Here is a 15608-nt window from a genome sequence, read left to right as displayed (position 1 = left end):
AACAAAACTGATCCTTCCCAATCTACAAAAGGATGAAATTAAGCAAGTTGTGGGCATTTCACAACCTTGTATGCTTCTGAGCAAGCCTGCAGAGGGTACCTTGTTAACCTACACAGTTGTGCATTTCAAGAGGAATGTTGGTTTGTGGATCAGTGGATGCATGGAGCTGCCTTCTGACTCTTGCCTCTCACTACAGACACACAGCTCTTATGTCAAAGATAATCAAGTCTTGTGAGTCAAAGTGAAAGGAAGGATGTTTTGCCAAAAACAAATGAGGATAAGAGAGATGAAAGGGATTTAAGAGGAGGGGGGTCAAGACCTCAGATTTAGATATAAGTTTATTGCTGTTAAAGAACAGTAAGAAAGGATCAGAATGGATGTGGTATAGTTTGTGAATTTGCATATCTATTTCTTTTGCCTACAAAAATCAGTATAATAGCAAAATTACCAGGGTGTCACTTCAGTCCTCAAAATCCAACCTTTTCTCATTTATTCTACAGCATCTGCAAGAAACAGAAAGAGGCTCAAGGGATGAACAGCATAGCATGCGCTACAGGTCAGCATCTTAAGCTTCAGGAATGTTTGAGGCTAATCGCAGACTGACAATTGCTTGGTGCCGTATTATGAAAGGAATTACTTGCAAGCCATGGGACTGAGCCCACTGGTGTTCACACCCACAGACATCACCCTGCAAGCGGTCCTTACCAGCCCACCTGTTTGTATTTTCTTGTAAGAGGGCAAGCAATGAAGAGCTTTAGTCTTGGCATATACCTTCTCTTCTACACAGTCAGTTCTTAAGCGTAGATCTTTCAAAGAAATAAATCACTGGATAGCGAGATGCAACATACTAGCTCACACAGCCACCAGTGTAGCATCCCCCAAATAAGTCTAATATAAAGTAGTCTCAGCAATCGGAAAGGTGGATAAGGGCTGTAATCATTAAATCGCTTCTTGAACCTTCCAATGGCATGTTTGTTTGTTTACATACATCTGAGCTCACAAATATAGTGGGGAAGATAGATATATATTAAGCAAGAAGAGAGCAGTAGGGAAAATTACTTTCTCCCCAGCATGATTAAAGGAGTTTTTACAGAAAAAGACTTTTAAGCAGCAGTTTTATTGTATGCAACAACAATAACCAGGTACTTTAAGAACAGCAGCATGAAATGCAATTTCTTTCAAATTAAGTGAGGTTATTTTGATCAGACAAGTTCAGAAACCTTACCCTCTATGAATTAAATTGCCTACAGATTTCTCTTTTCCAAAGCAGTCTTTTTCTTAACTAAAGAAAAACAATAAGATTTTTATGCACGAAAAGACACAAAACCCCCTATATATCGAGAAGTAAATAGCCAAGCATCTGTAACTTAAATTTCAAAGTTTGCATCTTTGTTATTCAAAGAAATTACCTCCCACCCCTCTTCCCCTCCATTCAAATTTCTTCTCCACTTTGAAGAGTCCAGGTTGAAACAAAATCCAGAACCATACTGAGACTTGAGCTCAACAAGACTTGGAGGGGTGGCTGCCTAATCTTTTTATGCGTCTTCTTCAAAGAGAGCAGGCTTACAGACTCAAACAGTATTTTATTAGAATGTGCCAAGACATAATTTTGCAAGACAGCACTTAAGCAGAAAAAAAAAAATCTTAAATCCAGTGAGTGATCAGATTAAAGAAACTGCTGAGGTAGGGGGAACATCTCCCTCCCCCTACTCACATCTCTGAAATAAGGGGAGGGGTCCCTCCCAGTCCTGATTACTGGCCCATCAGCTTTCAGCCCTTTCTCAAGTTGAGCAGACATCAGACAACCCTCTCTCAGGTCTCTGTAAAGTCTGTCATTGCTCCTGAAGTCAGGCTTGGCCAGCAGCTCCCTGCTGAAAGCAGGATCTCCTCTTGCTGCCCATCTTGCTAGCTGACCACTTTACTCTGTTCACCAGAGCCTTCCCCAGTCTGAGTGCACCAGGAAAGGAGCAATTTCTCCCTCTTTCCCTTTCCAGTGAAAGTAAAACATGTTCAAGAGCACAGCAGCAGCCAGGACATCATGCATAGTTCCTCTTCCCTGTCCAGCCACAACTTAATGTAATATACACTTGTCAGCTTGCCTCATCAGCAAGCCATGTCATACACCCTGAATGTGCTACTCCAAACACTCAGCACTCAACTGATTATCTGAATATTGCAGCTTTTACAATTTACACTATCTGAACTCGATGCCAGTTTGTGTGATAATTGCCTAAATCAGAACCTTGCTGTCCAGATTTCCTATGTAATGAATAAATAAAAGTTAAATCATGAGCGCAAAAAATGAGATTCACATAGACACTGGCATCCTGTTTCCAGTCAGCATTCCCTGTCAGTTAACTGGAGAGGTCTTGCATTCAGTGCACTCATTTCTCTGAATCAAGTTTTTAACGTCTATCATGCTCTATATACCACGTAAAGATTCTGCAATGATTATTCAACTCAACAGTATGGCTCCTGACAGTTTCTGTAAGTAGACACCAGTTTGTACATCTCAGTTCAGAGATCTCAGCAAACAGGTTGATAAAAAAGTCAGCATAGTGTACTGCTGTGCAAAGACACCAGTTCAAGTCCCAGAAGTAAAACAGTGGCTACAGCACAGGATTGCATCTATCTTAAGTGGCAAGGGGGTCGGGAGGAAAACTCCTTACTGAGGGCAGCATTTCACACTGGAGACATCTGAGCTAGCTCAGGGATCTCCGCACTGCACTGCGTTAAAGAGTGGACATGTGGTATCTCCCCTTTTGATTTTAGTCCTTGAAAGTACACACTGAACACCGGATCAGTTCTCTGGGAGGTTATAGCACCAATGAGCTGCTGAATATGCCCCCTTACCAATGAAATATAAATCTTCTTAATTACTATTCCTAACAAACATTATAAATGTGTCATCTTTCATTTCATAGGGTGAGTGAAGCTACTACACACCCGTTGGGAGGAAGGATTCACTTTCAGAATTAAAACATACATCCTACTACTTTCTCATTTCCATGAGGATTTTCATGCAGTTTTCTGAAGTGTTAGGCCAAGGACGACAACTTTTTAAAATAATTTCCTTCACTAAAAGCAAATGACAAACTCTTACACCAAATATTTCTAAGATATGAGATCTTACCAGATAAATCAGATTTCTCATTAAGCTCCCTCTCGCTTCCCACTGCCAGAAATTTGTCAGCTACAGAGAAGAAAATGTATTGTTCATACTGGTGTTCTTGTCACTTTTTTCATTGCAGAAGAACCGCTTTCAGCAGAGAAAAGAACTAGCACATAAAAATGAAAGCAGAACATATGCCTGAACTTCAATATACATACTTGTGTCCAGTTTCCCAGAAATTAATAGGTCTTGATCTCAAGATCCCTTCAAAAAACTTTAAATAACTAAGTTTTCAGCTATTGCTGCAATCTAAGAACTTCATTAAAACTTCCCTTGCCTTCACAAAACTCTGGAAGCAGTTGCAAGATAACAATCATAGCAGAGAGTATCAGCAAAGGGTATAACTAAGTTCATTAAGCGTTTCCACAGCTGAGCTGAATTCAGTTCTCACTACCAGTGAATTTGAATTAGGATATTTGACCTCATGAAGCTGATAACCTAGTGAAGAATTTGAATACAAAGGAGGGAAGGAGAAGAGGGTGTTAGAAATAGGACAACGAACTCTACAGTCATAAAAGCACTTATTTCAAATTATATCATCACTTGTTTTTACCACACTGAGAGCTGGTTTCTTTACTTGGTCAACTATAAAGATGCTCTAAGTCAACGGTCCCCAAAGTGGGGTGCACACACCCCAAGGATTGTGCAAGACAATCTACTGGGGTGCAGGAAAAAATATTTTTATACCCTTAATAAATAAAGTATTTTTAAAATAGGATTTGTTTCATCTTTATCTCATCCCTTTTAAATTTCTATTTTTGTGTATGTTTTATAATGTCCATAATATGTTAGTACAGTAGTACATGTACCTAATTTATAAATACATACTCATAAATTGGGTGTGCATTTTTTTTGTTAGGGGTGTGTGATCAAAAACGTTTGGGGAGCTGCTCTAAATAGTGCATCCATCCAAGAGTAGCATTCTTAACATCTGTAAGTATTTAAACCCTTCTCAAACATCCAGAACTACCACAATTTTCTGTTCCATCTCCAAGCCATACCAAACAACAGACAATTCAATAACAGCACCAGTTAAATGCATCTAGCTATAACGCAACCGAATCCTAGAGCACATTCAGTTTTCTCTTTGTTCCTTTATAACCTCTGAATACGGATAATCCATTTTCAAGTACTGAAGGAAAATGAAGGTTTTCAACTGGCCCAGCCATTAAAGTCTTCAAACTGGCTAGATCAAGGCAGACGCTTTCCATGGAGGTGGAATGAAAAAGAAGGGGGGGATGTTTCGAAAGCTTGTACCCAACCACCACTTGACCATGACAGAGCAACTTTTTAAGTTCTTAGATCTCAGCCCACGCTTAGTCAAAGCAAACCTCCTATTGTTCCACCCTTTAAAAAAAAACTTTCATCAATATATAGAAGGAATTTCAAGATTCAGAAAGTGTTACCTCCAGAGTATTTATTTTCTACTCAGCTCTATTTCATTATTTATTACGCCTCTATTTTTAGACCAATATCACTAAGAAGAGCACAGGTGTTGGCTCCTGTCTATCAACCAAAAAAACCCCAGCGCTGAGGTCCAATGCCCGATACAGATTTGAAGGGAAACGCATCTGGATCAATACTCCAGAACACCATCCCACACAGCTCTAAGCCTACACCAGCCCCTTGATTACAGTACCTCACTGGGGTTTCGGTGGGGAGTTTTGTGGGTTGTTTTTTGTTTTTTGTTTTTTTTTTACCCTCATCTAAGGCCAGGGTGTGACCAGAGGTCTTTGTAAGCGAGGGAAAGCCCCCCCTCCTGCCCCCGACACTGCCTCCTCAGCAGGCAAAGCCTCTCCAGCTGGAGCTGCTCGCTCTAGCCCAGATGACACCTATTAGCCCAGATTTCCTATCGTCTAACTTATTTTTATTGCCTTTGAACAGCGGCAGCCGGCCAGGCACCTCTCCAAGGGCGGGGGGGGGGGGGGGGGAAGCCCAGCGCGGCCTGCCCCGGCTCCAGGGCACAGCCCGCGGCCGCGACCCCCGACACCTTCCCCCGCCCGACACCAGCCGCGCTCGGCCCTGTCAGACCCACCTCGTCGCGGCTGAAGCTCCATCTTAGGCCTCCCCCCCCCCCCCCACTCCTTAAAAAATCTCCCCACGCAGGTGTGCGGTCAGGGCCTCCCCAGGCCACCTGGAACCCCCCCCTGCCCGGCCGGGGGCCGCGGAAGGCCGTCCCGCCCTGAAGCCTTTAGGTGCTAATCGAAAGAGAGTAACTTAAAAAGAAGTGTTTAAAAAGCCCCGGGCCAAAAACGTCACGCTTTTGTGCGACTCAAAAGTTTTTTAAAAGAAGCGCGCAAGTGTTTCAGAGGACCTGAACGCTAATCCTGGCTGTGCAAACATGAATGAAAAAAAAACAAAACCAAAACCACCTTAACAATTCCATAGACAACACATTTTAAACAAAAAAGGGAATATATATGCACATAATCTAGCAGGCTGCATTAAAATGTACACGTGAGAAAACACATATAAAGGGACCTGGCGTATTTCCATTTGCAGGAAGAATTTGCGTGGCTTTTCAGTAACAGAGCAGGTAACTACTTCCCTGACATAACATTTTTACGCTGCTAAAATAGCAATGTGCAGAACAGGGCGTATACGTTTCCCGTTTCTTCGGTGCTGCCGCCCCAGTGCCGGCCATGTCAGGGAGGCAGCGGTGGGCTCCTCTGTGGGGGGAAAGGCAGAGCCCCACTGGTGCCTGCCCAGCCCGGCATGCTGTGGGCTGGCTTTATTAGGGCCAGGAGTAGTCTTTCTGTGTAAACAAAAAGATAAAGTAATAAGTAAATAAAGCCAGAAGACGGTGGGTGGCCTCGTGTCTCTCCTTCCCACAGGAGAGGCCCTTGGCCCTCAGCCCCTCAGCCCCAGGCCTCTCCAGCCACAGTGAGGTGGCCCCAAGGCCTGGGGTAAGGGGTGTCCCAGGCCGCGGCCTCCCCCCTGGGCCGCAGGGGTATTAAAAATATAATATTTTTATATTATACAAAATAATATAATAGCCATGACCACCGGGACCACCCAGGAGCCCGGTGCCTGCCTGGGGCCTGGGGCCAGCCTGCGGTGGGGAGGATTGTAGCTTTCGTGGCGGTCTGCTTCTCCTGCCTCGCTTAGCACCTACTCACCTTTCGGTATTAAAAAAGAAAAATGTAAGCTGATAAGCTATCCCTAGGCAGTGTTTCTGTGCTGACCAAGACAGCCTCTGTGGCTGAAAAGATCCTTCAATAACCTGTCAAGAGCTGACGTCGCTGTGTAAAGAGCTGTTCATCCCTGTATCTCATTTTAGATGGATGTACGTGCCACTTTCATATCCTTCAGCTCAGCGTAACATTTGCCCTTTCATGTTCTCGTTTAAGCCACTGGGAATTCAAACTTATTTCAAAGCATAATTATAGCAATCTGCATATAAAAGGCTATATGTCCTGCGGAGGGTTCAGCGGAAAAAGGCAAACTCCTCAAAAGAAGAAAATTAGGAGTAAATCCCACAACTGAGATTCAGTAAAGTTAATACATTTTTCATCTGATGTGAACAGCCTGTGGATTCGTAAAGCCACCGGAAAATTGTCTAAGCCACTGCACCAAGTCAGTCTGTGTACATAAAAATAAAATGTAGCTGCTACAAGGGGCCCACGGCTTCAAAGCTTGCTGCCAGCCGGGGTGCAGGCTGTTGAGGAAGGAGTGGTTCGTAGCAACACCACTTGCTCAAGACATCGTGAAAGAGATACGGAAGAGGACTTTTAAATAGGTGCATCCATCAGGAGGTCTTCACAAAAAAAAATTTTTTTGCTGTGATAATGAATTGTATAAAATTGTTGGGGTTTGACTGTATCATATCACCCTATTATATAAAAAAATTGAGATACAGGAATTACAGCCACAAGTGCTATACATGCTGCATCACAGAAATCAGTTAATTCGTAATATTCCTTACACTGAACATGCAGAGTTAACCTCATGAAACTCATAAAAATGCTAAAAATCATTGGAGTGTTTTTAATTTCCCTTACTCACGTTATGCACTTGGCTTAAAATCTCTCTGACAGAAATACGTATTTTTTAAATTTAAAGTTGAGCTGCATATAGTCACAGGATGTGAGGAACATTACAATAAATTAAAATCAGAATATCTGCAACATAATCGTGAGTGCTGGTAATACTGATTTTCTGGGATTATGTTTCAGAGGTGGCTTCCCTACCATACAGCTTTTCCTTCTCCCTCTTTCTAATTTTCCTGGGATTATGTTTCCTGGGAATTACGTTTCTGGGGTTTATGTTTCTAGGATTATGTTTCAGAGGTGGCTTCCCTACCACACAGCTTTTCCTTCTCTCTAATTTTCCAGTCTCCTTCCCCGCCTCCCTCCCCCGACTTGTCATCACACTCTCCTTCATGCCATTCACTTTTCAGTTCTCCTTAAGCTCAGTCTCCTTCATCGGCTTCTTTCTTCTTCATAAATTTAGACAGTATGTAGAGGTTGTTTTCAAAGGAGCGTAAAGGCACTGGGAAAGCAACTCCAGCGGAGCTGCCTTTTGCCTCTCCCACTACCCTCTGCAAAAGCAGCCAGCCATTTCACCCTCCCTAGGTGACATGCTGCAGACAAACCCACGCCTTTCTGTTTTTCTAGGACGAGCCTGGTAATCACTGTTTGGCTGAGAAGAGCCTCACAGAAAGTTAAAACCAATATTATCAATGACAGCCAAGATTAGAGAATTTGCATCCTGGATATTTAGAAATGCAGAGATAGACGACTTTTCTATAAAGCTATATTGTGAAAAGGCTGGAACACAAGATTTCATTTTAATAATGGCAGATGACAGTAGTCCAGACCCTCAAAGATGCTGGAACAACTTAGGGAAATCAGTAAAAAAACAGGAAATGTACAACTAACATTTCTGTATTTATAGCCTCTTAGTAATAAAATTCATGCTTGTTAATGTTTACCAACTTTGGTTTTTCTCTTCTTTGAGAAGGATACTGCATTGATTTCTAAATTGTAAGGAAGATCTTTCAATACGGCTTCACCTCTGATTAAATTTTCTAGGCCGAACTACAGTAGTAAAATTAATAACAACGATTGTTTGCTTTTAAACAAACTTTAAAACATGCCTTTGATTATAGGCAATTCCAGTGTGAGCATGTATTGGTAAATAGGTATTGCAAAAAATAAAATGCTGGCAAAAAGATTACAAGTAGAAAGAGAAGATTTCTCAGAAGTTCATGAGAGGCAGTATTCAGTCCTGATTAAAAGTGTTTTCTTGCTTGTTATTTGCAAATGCCGTAATTTGCCTTTACTTTAAAATCCTGTATATTTTAGAAAATGGATAACTTCAGGCTTTTAGCAGGGAGGCATTGAAGCATATGGTAATCCCAGTCCCAAACACTAAAATGTGCCTGTCTGTGCCAACTCTTAATTACCAGCTCATTAACACTCAGGTGTCAATTGCTGGTGGCAAAGGCAATACTCAGCTGGCCTGGTTTCTGTCATGCACAATGTAATTAAATTGACCTCCGCAAAAGGAGCCCAGTAGTTGCCTGATACCACTTGGACACCGATTGCCGCACTAATCACAATCGTGTAATTTAGTGAATCACACAGTGTAATGAGGGAAGGACTCTGGAGAGTACCAAATTGTACTTGCATATGTAATAATGACTTTAAGGACAATTAGGGAAATAATCGCTGCTCTGTTTTCTTCCAAGCTAATAATGAACTGCAGTAACTATTTGAGCTTCTGTTGTTGATTTAAAACTTCAGCTGCTATCTTCTATTTTAAAATAATGGTTAGAAGCAATTAAAATGTAAAATAAAATAAAATTTTGTGCTGGTTTTCACTGCGATAGAGTTAATTTTCTTCATAGTAGCTGGTATGGGGCTGTGTTTTGGATTTGTGCTGGAAACAGTGTTGAATAACCCAGGGATGTTTTGGTTACTGCTGAGCAGTGCTCACCCAGAGCCAAGGGCTTTTCTGCTCCTCACTCCACCCCACCAGCCAGTGGCTGGGGGGGCACAAGGAGTTGGGAGGGGACACAGCCGGGACAGCTGACCCCAACTGGCCAAAGGGATATTCCAGACCGTGTGACGTCATGCTCAGCATAGAAACCTGGGGGGAAGAAGAAAGAAGAGGGGGGAACACATTCAGAGTGATGGCGTTTGTCTTCCCAAGTAAGCGTTAGGCGTGATGGAGCCCTGCTTTCCTGGAGATGGCTGAACACCTGCCTGCTGATGGGAAGTGGTGAATGAATTCCTTGTTTTGCTTTGCTTGTGTGTGCAGCTTTTGCTTTACCCATTAAACTGTCTTTATCTCAGCCCACGAGTTTTCTCACTTTTACTCTTCTGATATCTCCCCCATCCCACCGGGGGAAGTGAGCGAGCGGTTGTGTGGGACTTAGTTTCCAGCTGGGGTTAAACCACAGCGCTTTTTGGTGCCCAAAGTGGGTCTTGAGCTGTTCAAGATAATGACAGATTTGATTGGAATGTGCTAGATGGAATTTATTGCTGTTATTGCTGTTTAGCTATTAATCGGCAGGCTCCTGTGCTTGCCATGGGACTTGCTTGCCTCACCGTATGCTGGAGTCCAGTGCTCGTTAGTGGCTGCTTTTTGCTTTCGCTGCTTGCTTTGCTTATCATCTTACCCTGCTGTGCCCCTGAACATTTTGCTAACAGCAACGGCCGTGTGCATGGGCTGGCAGATGGCCAGGGCATCGCTGCTGTTTCTGTGCTGCTGCACTGGACAGACTGGAACCCTGGTGTGAACTCAAGTCAAGGGGACTGTGACCTGCAGATGAGTCCACGTGGGAGCGGGACACCCTGAAGAGTCTGTGGCCGTGGATGAGTCCTCGCCAGAGCAGGTACATCTCGAAGCGTCTGTGGCCGTGGTTATGTCTGTGGCGCAGCAGGTATACCTCTGAAGGGATTGTGGCCCAAGGAGAAGTCCACGCTGGAGAAGGTACACCTTGAAGCATCTGTGGCTGTGGGTCAGTCCACACTGCAGCAGGTACACCTCGAAGCATCAGCAGCTGTTCATGAGGTCATGCTGGAGCACCTCAAAGCATGTGGCCGTGGATAAGCCCACGACAGAGCAGGTACACCCTAAGGGACTGCAGCCATGGGTAACGCCATGTTGGAGCAGCTTTACTTCTGAAGGCACTATGGCTGTGGGTAAGGCCACGCTGGAGCAGGCATGTCTCTGAAGGCATTGTGGCCCATGGATAAGGCCACACTGGAACAGATGCACCTCAAAGTGACCGTGGCTGTGGATAAGTCTATGCTGCAGCAGTTATACGCCTGGAGAGACTGTGGTGCATAGATAAGGCTCCACTTGGATAGTGTGGGACCCGAACATGATGTAAATGCTATGGAAGAAGAAGGAAGGGGGGGACACCTTCGGAGTGATGGCATTTGTCTTCCCAAGTAACCGTTACACGTGATGGAGCCCTGCTTTCCTGGAGATGGCTGAACACGTGCCTGCCCATGAGAATTGGTGAATGAATTCCTTGTTTTGCTTTGCTTGCGTGCGTGACTTTTGCTTTACCTACTCAACTGTCCTTATGCCAACCCACGAGTTTTCTCACTTTTACTCTTCCGATTTTCTCCGCCATCCCCCTGGGAGGGAGGGAGTGAGCAAGCGGCTGTGTGGGACTTAGTTTCTGGCTGGGGTTAAACCACAACAAATTTAATACTAGTAAAAAAAGTTCCATCTTCATTGTTAATAGCCCCACAACAGATTATAGTTTCAAGTACTATTGGCTGCCTAGTTAGTATCTGAGAGACCTGTATTAGATGGTGTGTTCCAAGAGAAAAGGGTGATGGTATGTACTTGACTGATCTCCAAAACGGGCCAGTGTGCAGTCACCCTCACCTCATGTGCCCTGTGCACATGACAGTGACGTGAAGGAAACCAGCTGTGGATGGGGGGAGATGATGGGCATGCCACTTCCCAGGTAAGGGCTCTAACTTTGGCACCAACTTCTGAATGATGCGTACAGACACAATTACTCGATTTAGCCAAGATTTTAAAAATGCAGCTTTCTCTGGTCAGTGTACAGCTTCTGAAGAGGACTTTCTGTCTTGGCACTTTAGAAGATGGGGCTCCTAAGATTGAATTTATTGTATTGAAGTTTTGGCACTTAAAGGAAGCGTCAAAATTTGGAGCATGGTTATCTTTAGCTCACTCTTGGCCATGTAAACAAGCCCCAGCAGTTCTTTCAGTGCTGCTTCAATTTCAACTTCCCCTGATACTCTTCTCTCTTTCCCTGTATTAGTTAGCACCTTACTGCTACATCCTAATGAGGTCATCTAATGTTGATCTCTAAACTTGGATGGGATGGATCTGGGCTATGTCATGCAACCACAATTAAAACTTGTGAATTTCCAAAAGGTCAGCCACGCCTTAACTTCAGCATTTTTTCTCCATTAGTTCTGAAGGCTGTGAGTCCCTGGACAGATCTCTAGTCTTACACAAGTACTGAAATTCCAGGCTTAATATTTCTGTGGAGAAAAGCTCTAATCTTCAACTTTTTTCACCCCTGCTCATCCTCTGCCAGCAGGCCATCTTTTTTACACATCTTTTATGCAGTACCACTGAATTTTGGTACTGTATAGCTTAGGTTCCCACTTCCCATTGTTGGGTATTTTCCTTTGTGGTCCTCTGTTTGTCTAAATCCTGCTGTTGACTTCAATAATTAAACTGTAAGATCAGTATGGCGAGGGCTTCTTTTATTAGTGTGTTTGTGCATTCACTAGTACAAGCAGCTCTGCCTACGAATGGGTCTCCTATGTGCTATTGTTTTACCAATATTGATAAATAAAAATCTGATGTCCACACAGTATGAGTAAGAAAAGGTATTTTGTCCTTGTACAGATACATTGCACGTATTTCATTAATCAGCAAATCACGTACAATATGAAGCAGATTTTTTATGATAGATGCAAGTAACTTTTTTACGTGTAATAGAGAACGTCAAGTATATTTGCATGGGGACATTGGATGGTGTTAATGTGTAACACATGCTAAAACTAGACCTTAAAAATTCAAGACTTTGCTGCAGTATTTTACATATAATAAAAATCCGGATCTTAGATTTTTCTTTTACACTGATACCAGTGGGATATCTGAGCCCTGGGCTTGTGTATGATCAATTCAGTTGTCACGGTGAGTGGTTAAAAAACCACCACCAAAGAGTGCAAGCCATCTGATGAATAGTTACTGAGCTGGGAGAAGAACAAAGACTTTTTAAAAAGTAAAAACTTTAGTTCTCTGAGAGTGAGGTAAACAGATTTGCTGACAAGTTTATGCAAAACACGTAGAAGGAGCAAAATAATTTCTAGAGATGTTACAAAATCTAAAGAATAGATGAAAGCATTTTGTCGATGGTGTGTTTATTAAAGATTGTGAATTCTGGAGAAGTGATCCATCTAACAAAGAGAAAGCAATGCTGTGCAGAGATTAGGAACAAAAGGCAAGGATCCTTCTTGAAGAGTGACAGGCCATCAAGGAAAGACACTTTCCAGTGAAGTGCTAACAGATGTAGCAGGTGAGACTCAATCAGTTGAAAGGTACCCAATCTACTAACAAGAGGAATTCAACACTGTTTCATGCATAAGTTCCTACCTGCAAAACAGTGCTCAGCATGGATTGCATAAATATGCAGCTGAGGGAGGAAGAAAAATTCACGGTACCTTCCCAGCAGACGTTTGTAAATGTATCCTGTGTTTGTTAAACAGAGAAAGCTTAGGAAATACTTGTAGGAGAAAGGAAGTCGGGATCTTTTTTAATGTACTAACTTACGTTTGAAAAACATTGAGTATACCTGGCACTCTTTGACCTCTGGTTGCTCAGGAGTTTTTCAAATCAGTCTTTGGAGACATGAAGTATTTTAGGTAAAAAATACATTCAACAACTAATTTCCTTTTGGTTGTGAGTTATGAAGGAATCACTCTTCGGCCTGAGTATGGACCAAGTAACAGTTCCATAGGTACGGCCTGCTCCCCAGTTCATTCAAAGAAAGGTAACCAAAAAGTGGCTCCACGGTGAAGACCCGGTGAAGTGAGCGCACTGTGCTAAGAAGCAGATGGTGTTATCCTCCAAATATGAGAGTTAGCTGTAACCTTCTGAAACTCCAAACTTTTGTTTATTGTAGTAACTGTTGTACAAGATAAGCACACATAAACAATTCTAATAAAAATGCCTGACATTTAAAAGCATTTTCCATTTACTTTTTGAGAGGCAATACACCAAACAAATTCAGACAGAAGTACTGAGAGATGTAAATGATCCTTGTAAAGCACTTGCCCCATGTTCCTTTTACAACATTGTGAGTTACTCCTTCACCACCTGTATTGTCCATAGCACTCCATTTCTATTTTGTTTTGCTTTCTTCCCCTAAGGAATCAAGCCCTCATTTTTGTCTGTGTATGTTTATCCCCTCCAACACTGACTACCACTCTTTCTGATCATGACAGCTGCTGGTGATTTAACGTACAAATGGCAGCCAGAAATCAGCAGGCCACAGAGTGTCATTTGTTATGCCGTTTTGTCTTTGACTCTGCACACTCTAAGGGCAATAAAGAGAAGGATGGTACTGATATAATTCAAGGTGATGAGCAGATTCTTCTAACTTGAATGGCCTTCTTGTGATCTTCCATATTATTTAAGGGTTCAAAGCCTCCTGAGATTTTGATCTTTTAAGAAAGCCATTTTGTCCCAATTTAGCTTCTGTATGTTGAGTAAGTGCAGGGGGAATACAACAGGGTGTTAAAATACAAGGTCAATCCAGAGAGGTATTCTCACCAGCAGCAACACAGAACAGTCTCTGTTGCTCTCTTCTTTCTTCTTCAAAAGCCCTAAGGGAACACGAATCCTGGGAGTAGGATGGGAGCAGGGAAAGATCTTCACTTCTAGAAATACAGTCTGGAAGCAATATAGTCTGGATGGCTGCTGAAAAATTGACAAATTTCTGGTATAATCAGCTTATATCAGGAGTGTGGAGTGATTAATTCAGATACCCTTTTATATTTTCTCATTTCTTCTTCTCTAAGTTGTGAGTTCTGTGCTATGACTTTGAGAAGGACAACCCCGTATCTCACTTTTTAATGCAGTTTGCAATCATTGATTATTTATATATATTCACTCAACTATAAAATCATAGTTCTACGTAGATATTTGGTATTTTGATTAATGGGTCAGATTACCTTCTTTACAATGGACTTGGCAGGGCAAGTTGTTCACCTGTAGTAGACTGGAATGACACAAATACATGCTAGGCTAAGAACCTACCTTTATTCTCCTTGGTTTATTTAGACTACACTGGAATTCAGGTAGGATTTTACCTGCACACCAGCAACTGTACAAAATTCTTCAAACGAATTTATTTTCATATGTCTCCTGCAGTTTCTCTCATTATCTTACTTGTTCAAGGTACTGTCAGGCCAATTTAAGTGACTTGGAGGGGGAGGAGATTGGGGAAAGAGGGAGAGACAGACCTGTTATAGGTGCAAGGGGTTTTTTTGTAAGAGCAAACCAAGACCAAGAAGATAAAACAAGGACCTTGCATAACATTAGTGACAACATATGCACAGGAAATGTTCTTGTTTGATTTATTGGAAACAGCTACTATTCTGCAATCTAGGTACCCTAGTATTTTACAGTAGGATGACATAAAGGAAATAAAATTATCAAAACAAAACTCCATCTCAAAATGAAATATTCCTTTTTCCATCGTCTTTGGAAACTCTCTTTTACAACGGCGGCATGTTGTGCCTGGCATTAGTACAGTCTGCAAGAACAGGTTAGGTAAACTTGTATTGGTAATGGCATTCAAAGTGCTGATCCTGCAGCAAGGCGGGAGAATTGGGAAGGATGACCTCCCAGTGCCGGGGTGCTGAGGGGCTGGGGGCTCCCTCGGGACTGGGGGCTCCCCGGGGACATCAGGGCAGGGCTCATCCCACCGGCCCAGCCAGGAGCAAGGGCAGGCAGAGAGCGGCCGGGGACAGCCCCAGCCCTGGGCATTGACACCTCCCTGGGGACAGAGCTGGGCCAAGGAAGGGCTGGAACATTGGCCCACGGGTGGAGGTCAGCATCGAGCCTGGTGAGGGGAACCAGGGCGAGACGCAGCCCCAGGGTGTCTGAGGCCATCGAAGTAGTCCCAGGGAGTCAGAGGGGTGGGCAAATCCTCTTTTTATACCAGCAATTCCATAAGCCACATTCTTATTTTATTTTTTCTCTGAGTCTTTCCAGTTTATAATGCTGGTGTGCAGGTACTTATTCCAGGGAAACAGTGAAGAAGTATTGTTTCCCAACTTAACTGGTACAGTAATTCTGTTGCCATCAATAGGATGACTTAGGAAAGACTTGCCTTCTGGAAATTTATCCAATTGTCCAGAATCTCTGAACTTTTCAACATCTGCCAGGTAAATACCAGGTCAGCCCTTCCCAGTCATGCATC

Source organism: Harpia harpyja, chromosome 2 (genome assembly GCF_026419915.1).
Source record: "Harpia harpyja isolate bHarHar1 chromosome 2, bHarHar1 primary haplotype, whole genome shotgun sequence".
In the NCBI taxonomy this organism is placed as follows: domain Eukaryota; kingdom Metazoa; phylum Chordata; class Aves; order Accipitriformes; family Accipitridae; genus Harpia; species Harpia harpyja.
Note: the sequence above shows the minus strand (reverse complement) of the source record.